The sequence below is a fragment of the Arachis ipaensis genome, chromosome B9 (genome assembly GCF_059453495.1).
Source record: "Arachis ipaensis isolate K30076 ecotype BB chromosome B9, ASM5945349v1, whole genome shotgun sequence".
In the NCBI taxonomy this organism is placed as follows: Eukaryota; Viridiplantae; Streptophyta; class Magnoliopsida; order Fabales; family Fabaceae; genus Arachis; species Arachis ipaensis.
Window position 1 is genome coordinate 24644568 of NC_142444.1, and position 11723 is coordinate 24656290.

The following is an 11723-nucleotide window of genomic DNA, read 5'->3' on the forward strand; positions in this document are numbered from 1 at the left end:
TGCGTACAGAGTTTCTGGCGCCGTTGCCTGAGATCACAATTTCGTGGACCAAGTTTTTGGCGCCGTTGCCGGGGATTGTTCGAGTTTGAACAACTGACGGTTCATCTTATTGCTCAGATTAGGTAATTTTCTTTTTGTTTTATTTTCAAAAAAAATTTTCAAAAACCTTTCAAAAAGTTTCTCATCTATTTTCGAAAAAAAAATAAAAAAAATCTTTTCAAAAATATATTTTTCTTCAGAATTTTTAAGAATGAATTCTAGAGTTTCATGAAGCATGTTGAAGCCTGACTGGCTGAAAAGCCATGTCTAATTCTTTTGGATAGGGGCTTCCAACCATCAGCATAGAGGCAAGTTAATTGGAATGTCAGCCGTGGCATGTTTGAGTTACATACTAAAGCTTGGCTGGCTATTAAGCCATGCCTAACCCTCGAATTGGAGCTTTAGACTAAGAATACAAGATTCCTGGAATTCATATTAAAAAATTTTGAAATCCTTATTTTCTTTTTCCTATATGTTTTTTCGAAAAAAAAATATATACAAAAATCCAAAAAAATAAAAAAAATCATAAAAATAAAAAATATTTTATGTTTCTTGTTTGAGTCTTGAGTCAAGTTGAAAGTTTGGTGTCAATTGCATATTCATCTTGCATTTTTCGAAAAATTCATGCATTCATAGTGTTCTTCATGATCTTCAAGTTGTTCTTGGTAAGTCTTCTTGTTTGATCTTGATGTTTTCATGTTTTGTGTCTTTTCTTGTTTTTCATATGCATTCTTGCATTCATAGTGTCTATACATGAAAAATTTTTAAGTTTGGTGTCTTGCATGTTTTCTTTGCATTAAAAATTTTTCAAAAATAAGTTCTTGATGTTCATCTTGACATTCAAAGTGTTCTTGGTGTTCATCTTGACATTTATAGCATTCTTGCATGCATTCATTGTTTTGATCCAAAATTTTCATGCATTGAGTCTTTTTCATGTTTTTCCCTCTCATCATTAAAAATTTAAAAATAAAAAAAATATCTTTCCCTTTTTCACTCATAAATTTCAAAAATTTGAGTTGACTTTTTCAAAACTTTTTAAAATCTAGTTGTTTTTATGAGTCAAATCAAATTTTCAATTTAAAAATCTTATCTTTTTCAAAATCTTTTTCAAAAATCAAATCTTTTTCATTTTTCTTATTTATTTTCGAAAATTTTAAAAATATTTTTCAAAAATCTTTTTCTTATCTTTATCTCCTAATTTTCGAAAATAACATCATCAATGTTTTGATTCAAAAATTTCAAGTTTGTTACTTGTTAAGAAATATTCAAACTTTAAGTTCTAGAATCATATTTTGTGATTTCTTGTAAATCAAGTCATTAATTGTGATTTTAAAAAATCAAATCTTTTTCAAAACTAATTTCAATCATATATTTTCAAAAATATCATTCTATCTTATCTTTTTCAAAATCATATCTTTTTCAAAAATTTGGTTTTAGAATATCTTTTCTAACTTCTTATCTTCTTATCTTTTCAAAATTGATTTTCAAATTTGTTTCAACTAACTAACTAACTTTTTGTTTGCTTCTTATCTTTTTCAAAACTACCTAACTAACTCCCTCTCTCTCTAATTTTCGAAAATATCTTCCCTCTTTTTCAAAATTTCTTTTTAATTAACTAATTATTTTAATTTTTGATTTTAATTTTTGAAAAATTACTAACCTTTTTCAAAAACTATTTTCGAAAATCACTAACCTTTTTCAAAAATAATTTTCGAAAATTCTCCTTCTCTCTCATCTCCTTCTATTTATTTATTCATCTACTAACACTTCATCTCACCCAAATTCGAACCCCCTCTTCCATCTGTGTTCGAATTTTTTTCTTCTTCTTTTCTTCTACTCACACAGGGACCTCTATACTGTGGTAAAAAGGACCCCTATTATTATTATTTTTCTGTCCCTCTTTTTCATATGAGCAGGAGCAAGGACAAGAATATTCTTGTTGAAGCAGATCCAGAACCTGAAAGGACTCTGAAGAGGAAACTAAGAGAAGCTAAATTACAACAATCCAGCAAGCACCTTTCAGAAATTTTCGAACAAGAAGAGGAGATGGCAGCCGAAAATAATAATAATGCAAGGAGGATTCTTGGTGACTTTACTGCACCTAATTCCAATTTACATGGAAGAAGCATCTCAATTCCTGCCATTGGAGCAAACAATTTTGAGCTTAAACCTCAATTAGTTTCTCTGATGCAGCAGAACTGCAAGTTTCATGGACTTCCATCTGAAGATCCTTTTCAGTTCTTAACTGAATTCTTGCAGATATGTGATACTGTTAAGACTAATGGAGTAGATCCTGAAGTCTACAGGCTCATGCTTTTCCCTTTTGCTGTGAGAGACAGAGCTAGAATATGGTTGGACTCTCAACCCAAAGATAGCCTGAACTCTTGGGATAAGCTGGTCAAGGCTTTCTTAGTCAAGTTCTTTCCTCCTCAAAAGCTGAGTAAGCTTAGAGTGGATGTTCAAACCTTCAGACAGAAAGAAGGTGAATCCCTCTATGAAGCTTGGGAGAGATACAAAGAACTGACCAAAAAGTGTCCTTCTGACATGCTTTCAGAATGGACCATCCTGGATATATTCTATGATGGTCTATCTGAATTGGCTAAAATGTCATTGGATACTTTTGCAGGTGGATCCATTTACCTAAAGAAAACGCCTGCAGAAGCTCAAGAACTCATTGACATGGTTGCTAATAACCAGTTCATGTACACTTCTGAGAGGAATCCTGTGAATAATGGGACGCCTATGAAGAAGGGAGTTCTTGAAATTGATACTCTGAATGCCATACTAGCTCAGAATAAAATATTGACTCAGCAAGTCAATATGATTTCTCAGAGTCTGAATGAAATGCAAGCTGCATCCAACAGTACTCAAGAGGCATCTTCTGAAGAAGAAGCTTATGATCCTGAAAACCCTGCAATAGCAGAGGTGAATTACATGGGTGAACCTTATGGAAACACCTATAACCCCTCATGGAGAAATCACCCAAATCTCTCATGGAAGGATCAACAAAAGCCTCAACAAGGCTTTAATAATGGTGGAAGAAACAGGTTTAACAATAATACACCTTTTCCATCATCCACTCAGCAACAGACAGAGAACTCTGAACAAAATACCTCTAATTTAGCAAACTTAGTCTCTGATCTATCTAAGGCCACTGTGAGTTTCATGAATGAAACAAGGTCCTCCATTAGAAATTTGGAAGCACAAGTAGGCCAGCTGAGTAAAAGGATCACTGAAATCCCTCCTAGTACTCTCCCAAGTAATACAGAAGAAAATCCAAAAGGAGAGTGCAAGGCCATTGATATAGCAATCATGGCCGAACTCACAAGAGAGGAGGAGGACGTGAATCCCAAGGAGGAAGACCTCCTGGGACGTCCAGTGATCAATAAGGAGTTTCCCTCTGAGGAACCAAAGGAATCTGAGACTCATCTAGAGAACATAGAGATTCCATTGAACCTCCTTATGCCATTCATGAGCTCTGATGAGTATTCCTCTTCTGAAGAGAATGAGGATGTTACTGAAGAGCAAGCTGTCAAGTTTTTTGGTGCAATCATGAAGCTGAATGCCAAATTATTTGGTATTGAGACTTGGGAAGATGAACCTCCCTTGTTCACCAATGAACTAAGTGATCTGGATCAACTGAGATTGCCTCAGAAGAAACAGGATCCTGGAAAGTTCCTAGTACCTTGTACCATAGGCACCATGATCTTTGAAAAGGCTCTGTGTGACCTTGGTTCAGGGATAAACCTCATGCCCCTCTCTATAATAGAGAAACTGGGAATCTTTGGGGTGCAAGCTACTAAAATCTCATTAGAGATGGCAGACAATTCAAGAAAACAGGCTTATGGACAAGTAGAGGACGTGTTAGTAAAGGTTGAAGGCCTTTACATCCTTGCTGATTTCATAATCCTTGATACTGGGAAGGATGAGGATGAATCCATCATCCTTGGAAGACCTTTCCTAGCCACAGCAAGAGCTGTGATTGATGTTGACAGAGGTGAATTAGTCCTTCAATTGAATGAGGACTCCCTTGTGTTTACAACTCAAGGTTACCCTTCTGTAAACATAGAAAAGAGGCACAGTAAGCTTCTCTCAAAACAGAGTCAACCAGAGCCCCCACAGTCAAACTCTAAGTTTGGTGTTGGGAGGCCACAACCAAACTCTAAGTTTGGTGTTGGGAAGTCTCAACAAAGCTCTGAACATCTGTGAGGCTCTATGAGAGCCCACTGTCAAGCTATTGACATTAAAGAAGCGCTTGTTGGGAGGCAACCCAATTTTTATTTATCTAATTTTATTTTTCTTGTTCTTTCATGTTTTATTAGGTTCATGATCATGTGGAGTCACAAAATAAATATAAAAATTGAAAACGGAATCAAAAACAGCAGAAGAAAAATCACACCCTGGAGGAAGACCTTACTGGCGTTTAAACGCCAGTAAGAAGCATCTGGCTGGCGTTCAACGCCAGAACAGAGCATGGTTCTGGCGCTGAACGCCAAAAATGGGCAGCATCTGGGCGTTTGAATGCCAGAATTGCACCCTGGAGAAGAGCTGGCGCTGAACGCCCAGAACAAGCATGGTTTTGGCGTTCAACGCCCAGAACAAGCACCAATCTGGCGCTGAACGCCCAGAGTTGTGTGCAAGGGCATTTTGCATGCCTAATTTGGTGCAAGGTTGTAAATTCTTGAACACCTCAAGATCTGTGGACCCCACAGGATCACCTCAGGATCTGTGGACCCCACAGGATCCCCACCTACCTCCACTCACTTCTTCTCACCCCTCTTTCACACAATCCCATAAACACTCTTCCCCAAAACTCTTCACCAATCACCTCAATCTCTCTTCCCTATAACCACTTCACCACTCACATCCATCCACTCTTCCCCATAAACCTACCTCATAAACCCCACCTACCTTTAAAATTCAAAATCAATTTCCCACCCAAAACCCACCCTTATGGCCGAACCTTATCCCCCCTCTCCTCCATATTTTCTTCTTCTTCTTCATCTATTCTTTCTTCTCTTGCTCGAGGGTGAGCAATATTCTAAGTTTGGTGTGGTAAAAGCATAAGCTTTTTGTTTTTCCATTACCATTGATGGCACCCAAGACCGGAGAATCCTCTAGAAAAGGGAAAGGGAAGACAAAAGCTTCCACCTCCGAGTCATGGGAGATGAAAAGATTCATTTCCAAAGCTCATCAAGACCACTTCTATGATGTTGTGGCCAAGAAGAAGGTGATCCCCGAGGTCCCTTTCAAGCTCAAGAAGAATGAGTATCCGGAGATCCAACATGAAATCCAAAGAAGAGGTTGGGAAGTTCTAACAAACCCCATCCAACAAGTCGGCATCCTAATGGTTCAAGAGTTCTATGCCAATGCATGGATCACTAGAAACCATGATCAAAGCAAGAACCCAAACCCAAAGAATTATATTACAATGGTTTGGGGGAAATACTTAGATTTTAGTTCGGAAAATGTGAGGTTGGCGTTTAACTTGCCTATGATGCAAGGAGATGCACGCCCCTACACTAGAAGGGTCAACTTTAATCAAAGGTTGGACCAAGTCTTCATGGACATATGTGTGGAAGGAGCTCAATGGAAGATTGACTCCAAAGGCAAGCCGGTTCAATTAAGAAGACTGGACCTCAAGCCTGTGGCTAGAGGATGGTTGGAATTCATCCAACGCTCCATCATCCCCACTAGCAACCGATCTGAAGTTACTGTGGATCGGGCCATCATGATCGATAGCATCATGATTGGAGAAGAAGTAGAAGTTCATGAAGTCATCTCCCTTGAACTCTACAAAATAGCCGAAAAGCCCTCTCCTGGGGCAAGGCTAGCTTTTCCTCATCTTATTTGCCATCTATGTTACTCAGCTGGAGCTTTCATAGAAGGAGACATTCCCATTGAGGAAGAGAAGCTCATCACTAAGAAAAGGATGGAGCAAGCAAGAGAGCCCATTCATGGATCTCAAGAGACGCATGAAGCTCATCACCATGAGATCCCGGAGATGCCTCAAATGCATTTTCCTCCACAAAACTATTGGGAGCAAATCAACACCTCCCTAGGAGAATTAAATTCCAACATGGTACAATTAAGGGTGGAACATCAAGAGCACTCCATCATCCTTCATGAAATAAGAGAAGATCAAAAAGCAATGAGGGAGGAGCAACAAAGACAAGGAAGAGACATAGAAGAGCTCAAGGACATCATTGGTTCCTCAAGAAGGAAACGCCACCATCACTAAGGTGGACTCATTCCTTGTTCTTATTTTCTGTTTTTCGTTTTCTTAATGTTAAGTGCTTATCCATGTTTGTGTCTTATTACATGATCATTAGTAGTTAGTAACTATGTCTTAAAGTTATGAATGTCCTATGAACCCATCACCTATCTTAAATGAAAACTGTTTTAATTCAAAAGAACAAGAAGTACATGAGTTTCGAATTTATCCTTGAACTTAGTTTAATTATATTGATGTGGTGACAATACTTTTTATTTTCTGAATGAATGCTTGAACAGTGCATATGTCTTTTGAAGTTGTTGTTTAAGAATGTTAAATATGTTGGCTCTTGAAAGAATGATGATAAGGAGACATGTTATTTGATAATCTGAAAAATCATAAAAATGATTCTTGAAGCAAGAAAAAGCAGCAAAGAACAAAGCTTGCAGAAAAAAAAAAGAAAAAAAATATAGGCGAAAAAAAAATAAAAATAAAAAGCAAGCAGAAAAAGCCAAAAGCTCTTAAAACCAAGAGGCAAGAGCAAAAAGCCAATAACTCTTAAAACCAAAAGGCAAGGGTAAATAAAAAAGATCCCAAGGCTTTGAGCATCAGTGGATAGGAGGGCCTAAAGGAATAAAATCCTGGCCTAAGCGGCTAAACCAAGCTGTCCTTAACCATGTGCTTGTGGCGTGAAGGTGTCAAGTGAAAACTTGAGACTGAGCGGTTAAAGTCAAGGTCCAAAGCAAAAGAAGAGTGTGCTTAAGAACCCTGGACACCTCTAATTAGGGACTTTAGCAAAGCTGAGTCACAATCTGAAAAGGTTCACCCAATTATGTGTCTGTGGCATTTATGTATCCGGTGGTAATACTGGAAAACAAAGTGCTTAGGGCCACGGCCAAGACTCATAAAATAGCTGTGTTCAAGAATCATCATACTGAACTAGGAGAATCAATAACACTATCTGAACTCTGAGTTCCTATAGATGCCAATCATTCTGAACCTCAATGGATAAAGTGAGATGCCAAAACTATTCAAGAGGCAAAAAGCTACAAGTCCCGCTCATCTGGTTGGAGCTATGTTTCATTGATAGTTTAGAATTTATAGTATATTCTCTTCTTTTTATCCTATTTGATTTTCAGTTGCTTGGGGACAAGCAACAATTTAAGTTTGGTGTTGTGATGAGCGGATAATTTATACGCTTTTTGGCACTATTTTTAGTATGTTTTTAATAGAATCTGGTTACTTTTAGGGATGTTTTCATTAGTTTTTATGTTAAATTCACATTTCTAGACTTTACTATGAGTTTGTGTGTTTTTCTGTGATTTCAGGTATTTTCTGGCTGAAATTGAGGGACTTGAGCAAAAATCAGATTCAGAGGTTGAAGAAGGACTGCTGATGCTGTTGGATTCTGACCTCCCTGCACTCAAAGTGGATTTTCTGGAGCTACAGAACTCAAAATGGCGCGCTTCCAATTGCGTTGGAAAGTAGACATCTAGGACTTTCCAGCAATATATAATAGTCCATACTTTGGCCGAGTTTAGACGATTTAAAAGGGCGTTGAACGCCAGTTCTAAGCTGCTGTCTGGAGTTAAACGCCAGAAACACGTCACAAGCCAGAGTTGAACGCCAGAAATACGTTACAAACTGGCGTTCAACTCCAAGATTGACCTCTACACGTGTAACATTCAAGCTCAGCCCAAGCACATACCAAGTGGGTCCCGAAAGTGGATTTATGCATCAATTACTTACTTCTGTAAACCCTAGTAACTAGTTTATTATAAATAGGACTTTTTACTATTGTATTAGAGATCTTTGATTAGTTTTATGCTATCTTAGAATTTCATGGGGGCTGGCCATTCGGCCATGCTTGAACCATTATCACTTATGTATTTTCATACGGTAGAGTTTCTGCACTCCATAGATTAAGGTGTGGAGCTCTACTGTTCCTCAAAGATTAATGCAAAGTACTACTGTTTTTCTATTCAATTCAACTTATTCTGCTTCTAAGATATTCATCCGCACTTCAACCTGAATGTGATGAACGTGACAATCATCATCATTCCCCCACGAACGCGTGCCTGACAACCACTTCCGTTCCACCTTAGATTGAATGAGTATCTCTTGGATCTCTTAATCAGAATCTTCGTGGTATAAGCTAGATTGATGGCGACATTCATGAGAGTCCGGAAAGTCTAAACCTTGTCTGTGGTATTCTGAGTAGGACTCTGGGATTGAATGACTGTGACGAACTTCAAACTCGCGAGTGCTGGGCGTAGTGACAGACACAAAAGGAGGGTGAATCCTATTCCAGTATGATCGAGAACCTCAGATGATTAACCGTGCTGTGACAGAGCATTTGGACCATTTTCACAAGAGGATGGGATGCAGCCATTGACAAGGGTGATGCCTCCAGACGATTAGCCATGCAGTGACAGCGCATCGGACCATTTTCCAGAGAGGATAAAAAGTAGCCATTGACAACGGTGATGTCCTTACATAAAGCCAGCCGTAGAAAGGAGTAAGACTGATTGGATGAAGACAGCGGGAAAGCAGAGATTCAGAGAAACGAAAGCATCTCTATACGCTTATCTGAATTTCTCACCAATGAATTACATAAGTGTTTCTATCCTTATTTTATGTTTACTTATTATTTAATTTCGAAAACTCCATAACCTTTTGATATCCGCCTGACTGAGATTTACAAGGTGACCATAGCTTGCTTCATACCAACAATCTTCGTGGGATCGACCCTTACTCACGTAAGGTTTATTACTTGGACGACCCAGTGCACTTGCTGGTTAGTTGTATCGAAGTTGTGAATGAAAAACAATTTATTAAGACGTGCATATAGAGTTTCTGGCGCCGTTGCCTGAGATCACAATTTCGTGCACCAGTCTGCAAAGAGCATATACCAATTAATACAAATTCTCACACATTTATATTATTTGAAAAAAATTTTAGACATAACCTCCCCTAAAAAAGTGCTAACTTTCACGGTGATAAACTACACAACAATCAAAATAAATTTTAAGGAGAATCAATCATAAATTAAAACTCAAAATAAAACTGCCATAACAAATAAAAAATAACTTAACAAATAATAATAAAACACAAAACTTTACAAAGTTAGAACCCTTGAATCTAAACCTAACTAATCCATTGGAGAATCTATTCTCAAACTTTAGAACTACTAAAGCATGCATATCATCAAGCATTGAGAATTCAATAAAGATTTTAGTTTAAAATATTTCTATTTTCAATCTTTAGTTACTTAACTTTAAAGATATCAAATTACCAATCATTTTAGTCTTATATCAATAATGTTTTCTTTCTAACTCCACTCTTAGATTGATGAAATATTATCTAAGTTGAAAGCTTTGATTCTAACCAAAATATTAGCCAAAGGCCTAAATCCCTCTAAAACCTATTACTTCACATACTTTTATACATTCAAATCAAAACTTTAAATTCTACTTTTATAAATTACTAGACCTTATTCAAGCTAAGGTTGAAAATATGTAGCTGTCTCTAAATTTAAGTTCTACTAGGACTTATATGATTTATTTTGTTAACTAATTAGTTAAGTACCTAACTAATTAGGCATTTTAATTTGTTCATCATCAAATCAAATTTTATAAGTTCTCTAATTGATCCTAAATTATCATCTTAGCTCTTATTACTAGTACTTACTAAATATAGAATTCAAACAATACAACAAACAAATTAATTTAGAATCTATTCTCTACTTTCAATACCATTCAATATCAATGGTCATCAGAATTCATAATACCAATCCAGAACCAAACTTAACAAGTGAGAGAAAGGGGTGCTACCTGGAGGGAGCGGCGACGACAACAACAGCAGTAGAACCGGCACCAGTAGCGGCAAAAGCAGCACCAGCAGTGGCAGTTCGACGAAAATGACGCAGAGGGATGAAGAAGGAGAGCCGGACGATGAGAGGTGGCTACCGGAGAAAATGTTGAGGGAGAGATGAAAGCGTTGTAGAGAGTGGGAGGCGAAAGGGTGAGTAGAGAGAGAGAGAGAGAGAGAGAGAGAGAGAATAATTCGAAATGAATAGAAGAAGGTTTAGGGTTCGAATTTAGGGCACGCTTATCGTCAGATTTACTGGTGGATTTATCTGACGGTACAACTTTGTGTGTGACCAAAACGCAACGTTTCATTAATCAAGGTTACCATCGGATTTATTCGCCTGTAAATCCGACGGTAAATGTGGTGCCAACTTTTTTGCTTTTGCCTCTAATTATTATCGACAGAAAATAGAATTCATCGGTAACTTTTCTTTTCGACGAATTTATTATCAAATCTTCCGGTAAATCTGTGGGTAATTCCGCCAGTAACATGCGCTGCTAATACTGACAAAAAATTCGGCGATACTCAGCATTTTTTCGTAGTGTTCCTTTAATGGAATATCTATGTTGTTCATTTCAATTTTTCAAAGATTGTAGCCCATTGCCTAGATGAAGATTTCTATTCTTTCCTTACAATATGAGTAATTGTTTTCATTAAAATATGGAGATATTTGGTTTGATTGTCCTTCTGTTAGATTGCATAAATTGAATTGGCCATGAATCTTTTCTTCAAGCTATTAAGTTTAACTCTTGGAGTCTAAGCTCTTGAGCCAATTGTAGGTATTGCAGACCTTGAGAAAAGAAAGTTCAAATCAAGGTCGTCACTTTTGACTTGAAAATTGAATTCCAATTTCGCTAATGAGATTATAGTAGACTTTTATATTTTGTCTGAAGAATTTGGCCTAGCACGAACATAGTAGAGTAGGAAAGAGAGAATATAATACCAGCATGTATTTTTGTTTAGCCTCTAAGTGCAATTAGATGTATATCTAGTTTTTACCACAATAATAATAAAATTTTACTATAATCATCAAGTGATTGCAATAACCAATTCAAAGACAAAACTAAATAATCAATAGGTTCAATAGATCTTTTCGTCCCTTTGTCTTAACAAAAAATCTAACAAATCTTCTCTTGCCTTTAGATAAATAGACCTTTCCGCTTCAAATATATCTAGCTCAAAACACAAAATCCACAAAAATGGAATAAGCAAAAGAGGAAGTGAATGTTGCATCTTTGATTTCAAACCGCTTTTATTTTTTTTTTTTGTTTCTTCCTTTTTCTTTTGTTGGTTGTGGTTTTCTATATGGATGTCACCTTATGCAAGCCTCTTATATGCTTTCTTATGAAACAAAAAAGATTATAACTTTTGTAATAGAATTTGTGAAAAGTTTCAGCTTTTGAGTTTGGGTGTGGGTTTGGTGTGTGTGGATGCAAAAAAAGAGTGGTTGGTTGGTGGTCGAGGGTGAGTAAGTTGAAGAAGGAAGAAAGGAGTGTGTTAGTGCTACACTAATAAGGAGTTCCAGCTGTCAAGAGAAAAAAAAAGGGACAATGCATGTGTTCAAATGTAGAAGATTTTACACTAACAAATTTCAGTTGTA

At 36.9% G+C, this 11723-nt stretch overlaps 1 non-coding gene across 1 annotated transcript; it reads right to left on the reverse strand.

The window, feature by feature from the left end:
- Positions 1 to 2481: 2481 nt before the first annotated feature.
- Positions 2482 to 2589, reverse strand: LOC148544046 (small nucleolar RNA R71). Its single transcript, XR_015902077.1, has one exon. It is a non-coding gene; the product is annotated as a small nucleolar RNA R71 (small nucleolar RNA).
- Positions 2590 to 11723: the final 9134 nt, after the last annotated feature.